General features: G+C 38.0%; 1 long non-coding RNA gene across 3 annotated transcripts in view; it reads left to right on the forward strand.

The window, feature by feature from the left end:
* Nucleotides 1–17,861, forward strand: part of LOC104006903 (uncharacterized) — a 217,604-nt gene extending 199,743 nt beyond the window's left edge. Inside the window, exons 2-6 of one of the 3 annotated variants that reach the window (XR_001718573.3) lie at nt 8,326–8,437; nt 10,468–10,640; nt 11,070–11,250; nt 12,659–12,840; nt 12,978–17,861. This is a non-coding gene — a long non-coding RNA (uncharacterized LOC104006903). Of the gene's footprint in view, nt 1–8,325; nt 8,438–10,467; nt 10,641–11,069; nt 11,251–12,658 lie in introns of all 3 variants that reach the window. The other 2 variants (XR_008548811.1, XR_001718571.3) reach the window with 2 other exon arrangements.
* The last annotated feature ends 233 nt before the right edge of the window (nt 17,862–18,094 follow it).

Below are 18,094 nucleotides of genomic sequence, written 5' to 3' on the forward strand. Positions count from 1 at the left end.
ATCTAATAGCAACAGGTTACATATTTTTCTCAAGCAAACATGGATCATTCTCCAGGACAGACCTTATGTTAGGCTATAAAATGAGTCTTACCAAATGTAAGAAGATGGAAATCATATCAAGAACTTTTTTCTATCCCAATGGCATGAAACCAGAAATAAATAACAGGAAAAATCTTGGAAAATTCACAAATATGTGAAAATTAAACATTATCCTAAACAACTAATTCGTCACGTAATAAATCTGAAAGAAAATTGTAAAAATACCCAAAGACAAATAAAAATGGAAATACAATACAGCAAAACTTATGGGATGCAGCAAAAGAAGTCCTAAGAGGGAAATTTATAGCAATAAACACCAATATCAAAAAAGAAGAAAGATCACAAATAAATAATCTAATGTTATACCTCAAGGAATTAGAAAAAGAAGAACAAACTAAGCACAAAAGTAGCTGAAGGAAATAAATAACAAAGATCAGAGCAGAAATGAATAAAATAGAGACTAGAAAAACAAGGTTTTTTTTTGTTTTTTTTTTTAGATGGAGTTTTGCTCTTGTTGCTGGAGTGCAATGGCATGATCTTGGCTCACCACAACCTCTGCCACCCAGGTTCAAGTGACTCTCCTGCCTCAGCCTCCCGAGTAGCTGGGATTACAAGCATGCACCACCATGCCTGACTAATTTTGTATTTTTAGTAGAGATAGCGTTTCTCCATGTTGGTCAGGCTGGTCTCAAACTCCCGACCTCAGGTGTTCAGCACGTCTTGGCCTCCCAAAGTGCTGGGATTATAGGCATGAGACACTGCACCTGGCCAAGAGTTCATGTTTTGAAAAGATAAATAAAATTGACAAACCCCTTAGCTAGACTAACTAGGAAATAAAGAGAACACTCAAACAAATAAAATCAGAAATGAAAGAAGAGACATTATTACAGATTCCATGGAAATACAAAGGATTATAAGAAATTACTATGCCAACAAATTGCATAACCTAGAATAAATGAATACATTCCTAGACACATACAATGTACCAAGACTGAATCATGAAAAAATAGAGAACCTGAACAGACCAATAATGAGTCTATTGTTTGACAGAACAATAATGAGTGAGAAGATTGAATCAATAATAAAAAATTTCCATCAAAGAAAAGCCCAGGACCAGATGGCTGAATTCTGTCAAACATTTAAAGAAGAACAAATACCAGTCCTTCTCACACTCTTTTGCAAAATTGAAGTGAATGGAATACTTCTCGTTTTACAAGGCTAATATTGCCCTGATATCAAAGCCAAATAGGGACACTACAAGAAAGAAAAACTACAGGCCAATATCCCTGATGAACATAAATGCAAAAATACTCAACAGAATATTAGCAAACTGAATTCAACAACATGTTAAAAGAATCACTCACCATGATCAAGTGGGATTTATCCTTTGGATATGAGGATGACTTAACTTATGTAAATCAATCAGTGTGACGCATCACATTAACAAAATGAAGAATAAAAATCGTGATTATTTCAATAGATGTAGAAAAAGCATTTGAAAAATTTCAGCATCCTTTCATGATAAAAAAAAAAAACCATAATGGATTAGATACAGAGGGAATGTACCTCAACAAAAATAAAGGCCATATGTGACAAACCTATAGCTAACATCAAACTCAACAGTGATAGGTTGAAAGCTTTTCCTCTAAGATCAGGGATAAGACAAGGATGCCCACTCTCATAATTTCTTTTCAGTGTAGTACTGGATATCCTAGCCAGAGAAACTAGGCAAGAGAAAGAAATAAAAGACATTCTAATAGAAAGAGAATAAGCAAAATTTTATCTCTGTTTGCTGATGACATGATCTTATGTATGGAAAACCCTAAAAGCTCCACTAAAAAACTGTCAGAACTGATAAAGGAATTCAGTAAAACTGCAGAATACTAAATCATTATACAAAAATCAGTAGCATTTCTATACATTAATAATAAACCACTGAAAAGGAAATTAATCCCATTTACATAGCAAAAACAGCAACAAAAATACTTAGGGGTGGAAAATTTAAGCAAGGAGGTAAAAGATCTGTATACTGGCCAGGTGCGGTGGCTCACGCCTGTAATCCCAGCACTTTGGGAGACCAAGGCGGGCAGATCACGAGGTCAGGAGATGGAGACCATCCTGGCTAACACAGTGAAACCCCATCTCTACTAAAAATACAAAAAATTAGCCGGACGTGGTGGCGGGCGCCTGTAGTTCCAGCTACTCGGGAGGCCTAGGCAGGAGAATGGCATGAACCTGGGAGGCGGAGCTTGCAGTGAGTCGAGTGCCACTGCACTCCAGCCTGGGCGACCAAGCGAGACTCTGTCTCAAAAAAAAAAAAAAGATCTGTATACTGTAAACTATAAAACACTACTGAAAGAAATTGAATAAAACACAAATAAATGGAAAGACATCCTGTGTTCATAGACTGAAGGAATTAATACTGTTAAATGTCTATATTACCCAAAGCAATCTACAAGTTTAATGCCACCCCTATCAAAACTCCAATATCATTTTTTTCAAAAACAGAAAAAGACAGTCATTAAATTCTTATGGAGCTACAAAAGGCCCTAAATATCTAAAACAATCTTGAGTAAAAAGAACAAAACTGGGCACATCACACTCCCTGATTTCAAAATATATTATAAGGCTATTTTAACCAAACAGCTGGAATAATACCACGTATCAACCAATAGAACAGTATACAAAGCCTGGAAATAAGTCCACATATTTACAGTCAATTGATCTTCCACAAAGGTGCTAAGAACACATAATGGGGAAAGGAGAGCTTCTTCTATAAATGGTGCTAGGACAACTGGATACTCACATCCAGAATAATGAAATTGGATCCTTATTTCATATCATATATGAAAATCAACTTACAATGAATTAAAGACCTAAATATAAGACCTGAAGCTGTAAAGCTACTAGAAGAAAGCATAGGGGGAAAGCTCTACAACATTGATCTGAGGAATAATTTTTTATATATGATTCTGAAAGCACAGGAAATAAAAGCAAAAATAGACAAATGGGACTATATTAAACTAAAAAGCTTCTGCACAGCAAAGGAAACAACTAGCAAAATGAAGAGACAACCCACAGAGTGGGAGAAAATATTTGCAAATCATACATCTGATAAAGAGTTAATATCCAAAATATATAAGAAACTCAAACAACTCAATAGCAAGAAAACAAATAACCTGATGAAAAAGTGGGCAAATATTCCTATACCTGAACAACAGTGAAGCCGGGATCCAAATCAGGAACATACTCCCATTCACAGTTGCCACAAAAAGAATAAAATACCTAGTAATACAGCTTACCAGGGAGGTGAAAGATCACTACAAGGAGAACTACAAAACACTTCTCAAAGAAATCAGAGATGACACAAACAAAAGGAAAAACATTCCATGCTCATGGATAGGAAGAATCAATATCACTAAAATGGCCATGTTGCCCAAAGCAATTTACAGATTCAATGCTATTCCTATTAAACAACCATTAAGATTCTTCACAGAACTAGAAAAAAACTATTTTAAAATTCACATAGAATTGAAAAAATGCCTGAATAGCCAAGGCAATCCTAAGCAAAAAGAACAAAGCTGAAGGCATCATACTACCCAACTTCAAACTATACTACAGGGCTACAGTAACAAAAACAGCATGGTTTTGGTACAAAAACAGACACATAGACTAGTGGAACAGAATAGAGAACCCAGAAATAAGGCTGCACACTTACAACTATCTGATTTTCGACAACCATGACAAAAACAAGCAATGAGGAAAGGGTTCCCTATTTAATAAATGGTGCTGGGATAACTGGCTAGCCATATGCAGAAGATTGAAACTGGGCCCCTTTCTTAAACTATATACAATAATTAACTCAAGATTGATTAAAGGCTTAAATATAAAACCTAAAGCTATAAAAACCCTGGAAGACAACCTAGGCAATACCATTTAGGACATAGGCACGGACAAATATTTCATGATGAAGACTCCAAATCAATTGCAACAAAAGCAAAAATTGACAAATGGATCTAATTAGACAAGAGCTTCTGCACAGCAAAATAAACTGTCAACAGAGTAAACAGACAACTTACAGAAGGGGAGAAAATTTCTGCAAACTATGCATCTGACAAAGGTCTAATATCCAGCACCTCTAAGGTACTTAAGCAAATTTACATGAAAAAAAAAACCATAAAAAAGTGGGCTATGGACATGAACAGACACTTCTTAAAAGAAGACATACACGTGGGGCCAACAATCATATAAAGAAAAGCTCAACATCACTGATCATTAGAGAAATGCTAATCAAAACCACAGTGAGATACCATCTCACACCAGTCAGAATGGCTATGATTAAAAAGTCAAAAAATAACAGATGCTGGCAAGGTTGTGGAGAAAAAGGAACGCTTATATACTGTTGGTGGGAGTGTAAATTAGTTCAATTATTGTGGAAGACAATGTGACGATTCCTCAAAGACCTAAAGATAGAAATACCATTTGACCCAAGAATCCCATTACTGGGTATATACCCAAAGTAACATAAATCATTCTTTTATAAAGACACATGCATGTGTATGTTCACTGCAGCACTATTCGCAATAGCAAAGAATGGAATCAAGCTAAATGCCCATCTATGGCAGACTGGATAAAGAAAATGTGGTACATATATACCATGGAATACTAGGCATCCATATGAAAAAATGAGATCATGTCCTTTGCACAGACGTGGATGAAGCTGGAGACCATTATCCTTAGCAAATTAATTCAGGAACAGAAAAGCAAATACCGCATGTTCTCATTTGTAAGTAGGAGGTAAATGATGAGAACACATGGACACATAGAGGGGAACAACACACACTGGGGCCTATCAGAGGGTGGAGGCTTGGAGGGACGAGGATCATGAAAAATAACTAATGGGTCCTAGGCTTAATACCTGGGTGATGAAATAATCTGTATAACAAACCCTCATGACACAAGTTTACCAATGTAACAAACCTGCACATGTACACCTGAACTTAAAAGTTAATTTTTTTTCAAAGGGAAAAAAAAGTGGGTAAAGGACCTGAACAGACATTTCTCAAAAGAAGACATAAAAATAGGTACATGAAAAAATGCTCAGTATCACTAATCATCAGGGAAATGCACATTAAAATCGTAATGAGATATCGCCTTACACATGATAGAATGGCTGTTATCAAAAAGATGAAAGATAACAAGTATTGGTGGGTCTGCAGAGCAAAGGGAACCCTTGTACATTGTTGTTGGGTATGTAATAGTACAGCTATTATGGAAAACAGTATGGAGGTTCCTTACAACAACCAAAAATAGAACTATATGATCCAGCAATCTCATATTTGAGTGTATATCCAAAGGAAATGAAATCAATATGTTGAAGGGATATCTGCACTCCCATGTTAATTGCAGCATTATTTACAATAGCCAAGATGTGGAATCAACCTAAGTACCCATGAATGGATCCACAGATGAAGAAAATGTGGTATGAATACACAATGAGACATTATTCAGCCTTTCAAAAAAGGAAATTCTCTTGTGACAATATGGATAAACTTGGAGGACATTATGCGAAGTGAAATAAGCCAGGCACAGAAAGACAAATGATCTTACTTATATGTGGAAACTTAAAAAAGTCTAACTCCTGGACATAGCGTAGAACGAAGGTCACCAAAGGCTGCGGGGATGGGGGAGAAAATGGGAAGTTGTTAGTTAGTCAAAGGGTACAAAGTTTCAGTTAGTAGGAATAAGTTTTGAGATCTATTGCACAGCAGGGAGACTAGAATCAATAATAATGTATTGTATATTTCAAAGTAACTAAGAGTAAATTAAAAAATGACTCACCACAAAAAATGATAAAGTGAGGTGATAGATATGTTAATTAGCTGGATTTAGTTATTCCAGTTGGTATACATATGTGAAAACATCACATTGTGCCTCACAAATGTATACAATTATGAATTTTCAATGAAAAATATTCATTTTTAAAAATCAGTGATTGTATTATAGTCATATAAGAGATTATAAACATTTCCTATTAACATTAGGAAAAGCTTGATGAATGGTTTATGGGAACTCTGTACTGATTCTGCAACTTCTCTGTAAGTCTAAAATTATTTCAAAATTGAAAGTTAAAAATATCCTTTTGGCAGCAGTGTGGAGGATGAAGTAGAGAAGTAGGCTGGAGGGGGGTATTGTGGTAATCTGGGGTGAGGAAGGTCTGAAATCAGACCACAGCAGAAGGCCTGGAGGAGAGAAGAGGGTGGATGAGAGAAATTTAGGAGTGAGAGGAGTCAGGATTCAGTGACTGGATGAGGCTGGAGATGGAGCCATTACAGGGACAAGGCTTGCACGAAGTGATAATATTCTTCCTTTAGCAAGAGAAAGAAATTTAACTTTGAACCAGATGTGAGATAAGACCACATGTTAGAGGGTGTTTGAAGAAATTGAATGACTGCCTTCTAGCTGAGTAAGATTTTCAAGTGAAGTGTAACTGCGTCCAACCCTCTACCAAAAGAGAATACACAGCAGGACGGCTGCTTTCAAGACCAGAGGAGGGCCAGGGCTTTTTATGTGAGCACCATGAATTTGTGTATGAAGTAGGAAGAATGTGAGAGGAGTCACTAGACCCTACAGGAACTCACAAATTCTCAGGCGTGTGATGTTTCATGGAACCCTGAATGCTTCTTTGAAAATGATGGAATTCATATAGTAGCCTTAAGAAAGATTCATGAAGCGAGTGTTGTGTTAAACTCTAGTCTCAGAGTGTTAGTTCTAAATTATTCCCAGCCTTGGGTAAAATCCCTTAGTGGTTTTTTTTCTTTATCATTTGATCAACTGCAGTGACCTAGAGCTATCAGCTAGATTGAATTAGAGGGTTACCCTTCCTCAAGGAAGACAGGTGGAAATACACCGTACAAAGCCATTTCTCAGGGATAATTTATTTTCTCCTTTAATTCACGGCTGGCTATTTGATGGTAAGCTAATTGGCTGAATGTGAAATATTTAGATGTTTCGTTTCATATGATATCCCAAATTGGTTTATTTTACCGGCTGAATTTACTGAATTAATCAATTATGTGACTGTCATCCAATTATTTTCCTGTCAACCATTCCAAAAGTGTGAACATTTCCAATAATGCTAAGAATTACTTCGAAAAGTTTGATGTAGTTTGTCTTTTAAAGGGTGTTTCAGAGGAGATAAGTATCCAAATATATATTAAAAATGTAAATCCTGTATTTCACATTGTATTATTGGGTGCATTTTTCTAATGATTTAAGAGATTAGATGAAAACTACTTCGGAAGCTATTGTTTCCCAAATCTTAGGCTTGGTAATAAGAGAAGAGGGAAACACAGCCAATTAAGAATGGTTTCTAGCCAGGCACTGTGTGTCATGCCTGAAATCCCGGCACTTTGGGAGGCCGAGGCGGATGGATCACCAGGTCAGGAGTTCAAGACCAGCCTGACCAAGATGGTGAAACCCTGTCTCCACTAAAAATACAAAAATTAGCTGGGTGTGGTGGCAGATGCCTATAATCTCAGCTACTTGGGAGGCTGAAGCAGGAGAATCGCTTCAACCCAGCGGGCAGAGGTTGCAGTGAGCTGAGATCACACCACTGTACTCCAGCCTGGTGGACAGAATGAGACTCTGTCTCACAAAAAAAAAAAAAAAAAAGAATGCTTTCTGTGTGCATAAGACTGTAGATGTCATGAAGAGAGTAAGATAAAAGAGAAGAAAGAAAAAAATCAAAATGAAAAAAAGCATTGTCCTGGCCTTCCAGGAATTATAATAAAATGAAAGCGTAGTTGTCTATCTTATCTGTCTATAGAAAAAGAAAAATAGAACCGTGATTTTAGGATCAAGGGAAGTACAAATTGAACATTTTGAAAGTATGCATTTAAATGCTAAATAGGGGCTGGGCGCGGTGGCTCACACCTGTAATCCCAGCACTTTGTGAGGCCGAGGTGGGCAGATCACTTGAGGACAGGAATTCGAGACCATCCTGGCCAATATAGTGGAACCCTGTCTCTACTAAAAATAATAATAATAAAATTAAAAAATAAAAATTAGACAGGAGCGGTGGCAGGCACTTGTAATCCCAGCTACTCAGGAGGCTGTGGCAGGAGAATCGCATGAACCCGGGAGGTGAAGGTTGCAGTGAGTCAAGATTGCGCCACTGCACTCCAGCCTGGGCGACAGAGGGAGGCTCCATCTTAAAAAAAAAAAGTGCTAAATAGGAACATATTTATAAACACCCACAATAATAATGCCTTTTTGTTTTCTAAGGTGCAAAGAAGATGATAAAATATAATCACGAAAAGTCAGATGAAAACACAAGCCTCCAGGAAAGTTGCAGCCAACCAATTTCACAATCTTGTTCCAGGAGTGCCTGACCCAGGTAATAACTTTGATTCACAACTCAGACATTAGAAAAAGGAGCTATGGAAATTAATCTAATGGACAACATAGTTGTTTGAATTTTTACATCGGAAATGTCTGAATCTCCATCTTCCTAAGGGAGACACTTCGGAGGCAGTCATACTGACAGTTGTAGTACTGAAACCTGTGTTGTCCTGTCACTAAACTGTAAAATGCAAGATGTTTGGAAGACTAACACATAAACTGGCCCAAACTGGTCAGGATGATTGTTTTCCTATCTTTTCTCACCATGTTGTAGTCTATCAAAAAGAGCTGTAGTCTGCTTCTGGATAGAAAAAAAGAAGTTTTTTGACAGGCCATCACAAAACAGCTATTTTAAAATAAGCAGTAGATTTTAATCTTAGTAGACTAAGGGTGGCTTTTGTCACACACTTTTGACTACCTAAATTGAAGGCTTTCAAAAGGAAAACATTCAAAAGAACCCCCAGTGAGTCAGCAAAGACTTTGAAAAGATTGTGTATATTTTCTAAAGCATATTTTTAAAAAATCATGTACAGGGGGAAAGTGTAGAACATGTACCCACAAGAGCTAAATTTAAAAAGTGTGCGTACAGTGAACACATGCGTAGCATATGGATGCGGCTGACGGAAGAGGGCCTGGCCTCCATTCAAGACACCACTCACAGCAGATGCACCGTCATAAATTTGAGCTACACAGCCACATCCTCGCTGGTCAGGTTCCAGTCAGTTGTCTTTGAATCCAGTATGGTTAATGCACCCTCAAACTCCAGTTTTCATTTTGGTAGGAGGGAAGAGAAATTCCTATGTGCAAAAGCCAAATTGCACATATCCCAGACTGATAAATAGTCATTCATTCTTTACCTCTTGCGAGACATTGGCAAGTAAAATCCCTGGCAACTTTTCATTTCAGCTTTTTAGCCTAACAGATTTTGCCCATTGTCTGTCATCTCATTCCAACATGCATCAAGGATGGACAGTCAGACTTGATAGGATTACCACGTTTTCTAGTATTAAATAATATTTCTCAAACAAATTAAAAGGCTCTGAATGTAACAAGTAGTAAGAAAACCCTTACTACTTTTCCTTTTGTGTTCTCTCGACACCCCAAAAAAGTACTACATTCATTTATTTGCTGGTGAGGTTCTTGGGTGTTCATTTAAAATGGTGACACAGGTGCTAAAACATTTTTAACATATTTGTGAAATATGTAAGTATCTTACAATTCAAATCAAATATTTGAATTATCTCTATATAGACCTAAAGATGAAGTAGTTTATTACTGTTCTCTGCAGATTCATGCAATAACTGAGGACTTTGATGATGAAAGGTGCAGTGTTCAGCCAGACCAGCAACGGGTGAAACGTACCGTCTCCACAAATCAAATAGATGGTCGTCTTTGGTCCTCACTGGATGGGTAGAGCAGATGTTGGTAGGGAGGGGCCTGCTTTGCACAATCCTTTGGACAAATAATTTGATAACTTTGGCAGAATTGAATCTACTAATTTGATTCTTAGAATTCTAGGTGGTGGAACAGTACCAGATGCCTCACAAAATATTAGCATCCATGTTTAACTGCTCCTCATCACATCCTCTTCACTCCTCTTTGGGGAGCTTCATTTTAAATTAGATGCAGCTGCGGAGTAAAAGATTTCTTTCATGTTCCTATTCAGTATGAAAACAATAGCAAAAATAAACATTCAATTTCCTAACTTTTCGGAATTCTTCCTTTGGCTTTGACTTTTTTTTTTTTAATGGGAGAGGGACGGTTTGATAGGGTGCTGTTTTAGAGACCATCTAACAGAAATTCCATGGAGAACTATTCGTTTTTCACATTCTTCCAGCAAAATTCACTAAATGTGCCTGAGGTGCTCATTTCAAAAATTGCATATAAGCAGGTTATTTTCTCTAATTCTGACAAGTTTCAATCACATATTTATTTCATTTGATTCATTTTAGTGAAGTGGACATTAATCCTACTTTGTTTAATTTCATTGCTCAAGGAATTAATGTGTCATCTGTTGGTTACTAGGTTTCAAAAGAGAAGGGAAAAAAAACACTTGGAAAAAATGGAAGTTTCATCTCTGGCCTGCATTACAGCTTCTGGCATATTTTTAGATGCCAATAAGTAATGTCAAAGAAACAGCTGTTAAAATGATCCTGCTTAACAGCCATAAAGGAATGAAGATTTCCACAGAGAGCTTTGTGAGTATACCTGGCATGTGTATCATTGTTTGACTTATTTCCACTTGATAATCAGGGAAGTTTAATTCTCCTTTCTCTCTTTCTCATTCTCCTCTTGCCATGAGTTTTCTTTTCTTTTGTCATAGCCTTGCAAGTTGCAAAGAATTGCTGTTTTTCAGTTCCCTACAGTGAAATAATGGGAAACAGGAAGTCTACTCTCTTTGTGTCATTTGGGATAACTCATTCTGGAGTTTGTTTCTTGAGTTACATTTGCCTATAGATACAAAGTGATCTAAAGGGCAAACCAGAAAGGGAAAGCCTAGAATAGCCTCTTTGTCTGGGGCCTTTCAAATCTCTGCAGTCATTAATACTTTATCGACTACCTGTGGAATAAGAAATGTCTGGGTTGGCTGCTTCTAGCAAAAAAAGTTTATTTTCCCTTCACATCAGTCTCCGTGGAGCTGCCATTTCCTGCTGACTGCGAGACAAGATGGAGTGCCAGATTGTCATTTAGTTTAACTCCATGGAAATGAGGCAAGGGAATCTGACCATGATTAAACCTTTGCATCCAGCAAAAGAACACAGGGCAATCAAGGAAACCTTCTGCTGGCCCTCGGGGGACAGACTGTTGGTAAGTTTGCAAGACGTGTTAGGCTGGCAGACGGGGAGTCCCCAGGAACACAGAGGTGACAAAAACTCTTAGCATTCATTTATTCAGACCTTTCATTATGCCAGAATCGAAGCACTTCCTTTAAGGAGGCTGCCCTAAAGATATGGCTAGCTTTTATGACCAAGAAAAGGTAAACAGAAAAACAGACCCATCAGAGGAATGACCAACCACAATGCTCAGGAGAGGTCTAGCACAACTCAACCATTCCAGCTGTTTTCCGGACTTCTGTGTGTGTACATACATGTACACACACACACACACCTTTGTCAACCTCAGTTTTGCAAGTCTCTTGTTCAATTGCTTGTATAGGACTTAGAGGAAAGAGAAATGAGCATCAAAATAAACTTCTTTCTTTCTCTTTCTCTCCAGTTCTTAATTCTTAAATTCCCTAGTTTAAATGAAACAATTTTAAAAGACAAATTTACTTAGAGCAATAATAGCCACTTTAAAAAATTTGTAAAGTATCTTTTAAAATTCATTATAAAAGCATATTTTGCGTGTCAATTTTGCAGATAGATTTAAAAAATTTCTGGGTTCCCCAAAACATTTTTGTTTGTCTTTTCACATTTGCTTGTAATATGTGTAACAGCAATGTGGACCTAGCCATTACGTGCACCTAGACCTAAAAGTGTATAATGTGGTTCAGGTTTTGTGGGTTGAAATTTAAATTTCCATAAATTATCTTGCTCACAGTCCAATTTCTGTTAAGCACCAATTTAATTTCTTGCAGGTCTCAGGCTTGTGGCTTCATGCTAATTTGTCAGGCTGCTGGTGTTGTATTGATTAAGTAGTTATATTCTTAAGGACTTTTCAACTAATAGCAAATTTATATTTATTAGTTAGCTGGACAGAATAGGAATACTCAGCATGTTGCCCAAGTTTCAGTTTAGCACTTAATTTTGCAAACTGTTTTACACTGCTATTTTTGCAAATTATTTCCCACAACAGTCCTGTGAGATAGGCTAACGATGTTGTCCAGAAGCTGTCTAGGTTTTAGAAATGGTACATGATGTGTCCTGAGACAGCAGCAGAGCCAAGATTAGAATTCACAGTTCCTGGGGCTCAGGCAGCCACGCCTTGCCACCCATTCAATATGTCCACCCCCTTCTTTTAATTATATTAAGTTTCAGTGCCACTGCAGAGTAACAGATTAAGATAAAATAACACCGTTCAAATGGAAATGGAGTCCATATCCGCAAAGGCAGAGCCTGGCATTCAGTGTCCTGAGTGGTGCCTCTTGAGGGGCTGAATGCTCCCTTTCCTCTGCAGTCCCCTAGAGAAATGGCTCCCTGACAAGCTCTTTCTAGCCCTCTTCTGAGTCAGGATGTTTGAACTGAAAAATTATTTAGTTCAACTCCTTGTTTTGCAGATACGGAAAGCCAGGTCCGGAGAGATTGAGTTTTGCCCAAAGCCTCAATGCAAAATTGGGTCAGTGTCATGGGAAGAACCCAAATCTCCAGATGCTGCCTTCAGCACTCTGTTCCCTGAACTACCCTGTTTCTCAAGACTGGCTCCTGAACCACTTTCCATGGAGTTAGAAAGTGAATGGAGGTATCAGTCATTGTCCATACAGCATGAATTTGGGGGGTTTTCTAATTTAAAGGAAGCCTAGGGCTTCACATAGCTTGTAGACAGAAGATGAGATTAAAGTAAAATACCTGATAAGTAATATTTTCTATTTCATCAAGTAATGTTACCAGCTGTGTAATGAGAGCTATGTCTACAAAATCCAGAACGAATTGGAGACTTCAAATGTTACTGCAGATAGCTAAATCAAACTAATTATCCGGGCCTCAAATAGAACTTTGTGGTCTGAATGAGATGGAGAATAATTTGTACTGTAAGTAAATTCTGTTTCTTCATTGTGAGAAACACACATTCACCTGTCCAAACCCAAAGAATGGACTCAGAGACACGAAGAACAGTGAAAGCAAGACTTTTAATGGTGGTCTTGCAAGATAGGGTGTTTGGTAGGTAGGCACATCCCGGGCAGTTACAGAAGGTAATTTATCTCCTAGCATGCAAGTCCCTCCCTTAGTTCCTCATTGGTTGAGTACTGTGGGGTTACAATCTTCCCGGATGTCGCCTAAGTTTCATGATCCCCCTTATAAGGTTATACCCCACCCCCCTCCCTGCTTAAGTTTCGATTTCCCGATAATGAAACTTTCTTCCCTTTTATGGGCTGACCCCTCCTCTACATTCTGTTCACTTATCGTGACCTTCTAGGTGCATGAGATGTGCGGTTTGTTACATCCACAGGCTGGCCACCAGTACTTAGATTTATCATGCCTTGAAAATGGACCATTTAAAATGTTTTTTCACATTCATGATAATCGTTAATATGTAAAAATGTTGGGTGAGAAGGCCCAAGTTAGAAAAAAATAACCCAGTGCAATACATGCTTTTGAAAATGTATCCTGGGACCAGAGCTTCCCATACGTCAGTGATTCACATACAACTGCCACCATTTTTACCATATCTGCATGTTTCCATTAAATTCACTTTTTAATATAAGTAAATGTATGAAAAAAGAAAGCTTTGTAAAACTATAACATGGAAAACCAGTATAATTTGCCAAAATCAATTAAAGTAAATTTGCAATTATAAAAACTTTTAAAAGTTTATGTGTGCTTTTATTAGAACCATCTTATGCATGACCAGCAGTGTGTATACTGTGCCTTGGGAGACGTTGGTCTAGGCTAGCAGTTATCAATATTTTTTAGAGGTAGGGGGAGGAAACTCAGAACCATTCTATTTGGCCTCACACAGATAGGTACTTGGAAAAGAAGTATATTTTCATCATCTTACAAAACTGTAGATATTCTTCTTTGGTTCTGCAACAAAGCTCAATAATATAGATTATGAAACGAAATCAATGAACTTTTACTTTAAAATCTATTGGTCTACCTTGCACTTTGAATGAATTTCTTTACCCATGCCTCATTTTGTAAAAGGATGCATTGATTATTTGGAAAACATTGTTTCGCTGGGCCATGCAGAGCTTCCAAATTTTGGCAAAAAATCATATTTTTTAATATCACCACCAGCCATGTAAGGAAAGTATTTAAACTTTGGAAATCTTGTTAATCTCATGGTGGCAGATACAAGTTTCCAAAATTCTAATTTTTACCTGAAAGCTCCCACTTTATTATTTAGGACAAATACTGAAAAACACAGGTTCTTTTTTTCCCTTCAGTTGAGAGGTCCACTTAGTTCATTTTCAAGAAAATGTCATACCAAAGTCTCAATAATCATAGTTTGTCTGCAAGTTAAACTTCCTCAAATCAAAGTTAGTAAGTCTGAAAGTCTTAACAGAAAACTGGTTGGTGCTTTGTGACAAAGGTGGCTAGGTCAGCTGCAACTCAGCCACACAGGTGGTTTTCCTTGAGACAACCGTTGTACTTTGGTATGAAGCAGTACTTCATGTGTGCACTACATTTCATCACACAAAATATTTAAAACACGTGTATTCAAGGGTTGAAATTTAATAAAATCAATAACTGCTTCATCAAAGACACTCTTAGTTAAATTGGTGCTTTTTTTCCTTTTTTTTTTTTTTTTTGCTACGAGTGTATGATATTGAAGAATACAATGACTATAAGCAAAGTTTGGTGCCACTGCCTTGATGCGTATTAAGGGGCCAGTGGTTTTATTCACCATTGCTTTAGCACTATCAGTGCAAAAGTCAACCCTGACAGGCAAATAACATCTTGATATTAGTGTGAATATCGTTCTGATCTCACAAATCCCCCGAAAGGATCTTGTTGACCTTCAAGGATCTGTGGCCACACTTTGAAAGCTGCTGATTTAGGCCAATTTGTAAAATTAAGGGAAAAGGAAAGGAATCTAATTTATTATACATCTTATAAACATTATGTTATGAACTGAATTGTGTCCTCCCAAAATTCGTATGTTGCAGTCCCACCCCCCAGAATTTAACCATATTTAGAGACAAGTCCTTGCAAGAATTTAAAGGGAGGCCATTAGGGTGGGGCCCCAATCCAATATGACCGGTGTCCTTATAAGAAGAGGAAGAGACACCAGGGACACAAGTATACAAGGGACAACCATATGAAAAAGCAGCAAGAGGATGGCCATCTGCAAGCTGAGTGGCCTTAGAGGAATCCACTCCTGCTAGGACCTTGATCTTGGACTTCCAGCCTCCAAAACTGTCAGAAAATACATTTCTGTTGTTTAAGCCACCCATTCTGGGGCATCTTATTGTGGCAGCTCTAGCAAACTAATACATATTGGCATCATATGATGACATGATGATACATAAATGATGACATTTATGATGCTGTCATCATAAAAACTTTGAAGTACATATTGTCATCCTCATTTTATGGAGGTGGTGGTGGAAGCTCGGGGAAGATAGGTAATTTGCCAAGCTCATTCTGCTAAGAGAGGAAAAAGCCAAAATTCAGATGTGACTGCAAAGCCAGAAGTCCCAGAGCCAGTGCATGAGTGAGCTCAGATAGAAATTCAGATCCCAGTGCTCTGTCTGTGACATCAAGTTGCCCTGTAGAAGTGAGAATGTTGTTTCCTACTAATGATCCTAATAAATAGAAAACCTAAGTTGTAAATAAACAATTTCTACTAACAGTACAATGTAAATACTACTGTAATGAATGATTTTACAAAATTTTATTTCTGCTGTATGGACACTGCATTAAAAAAAAAATTATAAATAGGCAGAGACCAGTGTGACTCAAACACAGAATTTTATCACAAATACAAACTACAAAAACCAATCCTACCCTTCTTTCTCTAATAGACACGTCTGGAGGAACTAAACCAACAACTTAAAGAAATAAATAAATGACCTAACACCTCCTGCTGGAACCTGTGACCTCTCTTTGCCGTTCTTGTAATGTGCCATTGATTGGCCAGTCGGAAGGGACACTGTTTCAGCAGCCTGCTGTCCATGAGAGAATGACTTCTTTCTCCGCTTGGTGTCTCAGTTGACCCCTCAGGAGGTGTGGCTGAGAGTTCAGCATCAAATGGCTTTTAACACCTGGGTTTCATTCTGAATCTCCCTCAAGTCCCAGCAGTAATGAAGCAATTGTATGTCCTGCCATAATAAATCTGAATCAAAGTGATGCCAGTACCCCCTTCCTTCCAGGGAGCAGAGTAGATCAGTTAAGACAGACTAGGAGCATTTTGTGCAGTGCTCTGATCAGAAGGATGGAAGCTCCATCCTTTGGCAGAGAGCAACTCTGAGTGCTTTTCCTGTGCAGGTTGCCATTTGTATTAGAAATTTGACTGCAAAAGAGTTTAAGCATTATTGGTGAATTTCTAATCCTTTATTTCAAAGTTCTTGCTTCAGCGATGTCTTATTTATTTATTTATTTTTGCATTTAGAATTAATTCAACTGCAAAAAAAGTGCACATCTACCAAATATCAAGCATTGCATTAGATACCAGGGGTCTTAAGAAGGATAAGTAGGACATGGATTTTTTTCTCAAAGAAATTTTATTGTCTGTTTGTGTTATCAGAATTCAGAATGCCATTGCCTCATTAGCCTGTTTCATTGTATTTGTAGTATTTGTCAATGTCAGACAGTCTTTTATTTATTTATTAATGTACTTGTTGTCCATTTCCCCAACCAGAATGAAGCTCCGCAAAGGTATGTATTGTGTCTGCTTTGCTTTTTACTGTGTTATCAGATCTGGAATAGTGCCATGACACAGTGTAGACATCCATTAAGAATGAATAATCTGGCCAGGCGCAGTGGCTCATGCCTGTAATCCCAGCACTTTGCGAGGCCGAGGCAGGCGGATCACCTGAGGTCGGGAGTTGGAGACCAGCCTGGCCAACATGGTGAAACCCTGACTCTACTAAAAATACAAAATTAGCTGGGCATGGTGGCACGTGCCTGTAGTCCCAGCTACTCGGGAGGCTGAGGCAGGAGAATCGCTTGAACCCAGGAGGCGGAGGTTGCAGTGAGCCAAGATGATGCCACCACTGCACTCTAGCCTGGGCGACAAGAGCAAAACTCTGTCTCAAAAAAAAAAAAAGAATGAATAATTTACAGCTAACTAACATTGGTACAGTGTACTGACTAGGTCTGAGTAGTTTGGGAACGTTAAGTCTTTTTTTTCTTTAAAGACAGAAGTATAATGACTAAGTTTAAAGGATGGACACCATCTTACCCTATACACTTGTATTTTGTTAGAAGAGATTTTGTTTCAAGACTGGCCTGGGCAACATAGTGAGACCCTGCATCCATTAATATTAAAAACAAACAAACAAAAAAAACAAGGGCCTGGCGCAGTGGCTCATGCCTGTAATCCCAGCACTTTGAGAGGTCAGAGGCAGGCGGATCACGAGGTTGGGAGATCGAGACCATCCTGGCCAACATGATGAAACCCCATCTCTACTAAATATACAAAAATTAGCTGGGTGTAATGGCGCGTGCCTGTAATCTCAGCTACTCGGGAGGCTGAGGCAGGAGAATTGCTTGAGCCTGGGAGGCAGAGGTTGCAGTGAGCTGAGATGGCGCCACTGCCCTCCAGCCTGGCGACAGAGCAAGACTCCGTCTCAAACAAAACAAAACAAAAAAACAAAATGAAGAGATTTAGGAATATCTGTTAAAACCCATCTGAAGCCGCAGTGCTCTAATAGCTAAAGTGGTTTCCACAAATTATCAATGGAGCAAAGAAATTCTTTTCCAAGAATTCTTTCCTGAGAATCTCTTTAACCTATTTCCTTGGTTGAAAAAGTAGAAAATGTTTTCATAGGGATGAGCTGTGCAAACCTAATGCCCAAAACATCTGACACTCTTATCTTGAATGACACAGT

This window comes from Pan troglodytes, chromosome 5 (genome assembly GCF_028858775.2).
Source record: "Pan troglodytes isolate AG18354 chromosome 5, NHGRI_mPanTro3-v2.0_pri, whole genome shotgun sequence".
Taxonomy (NCBI): domain Eukaryota; kingdom Metazoa; phylum Chordata; class Mammalia; order Primates; family Hominidae; genus Pan; species Pan troglodytes.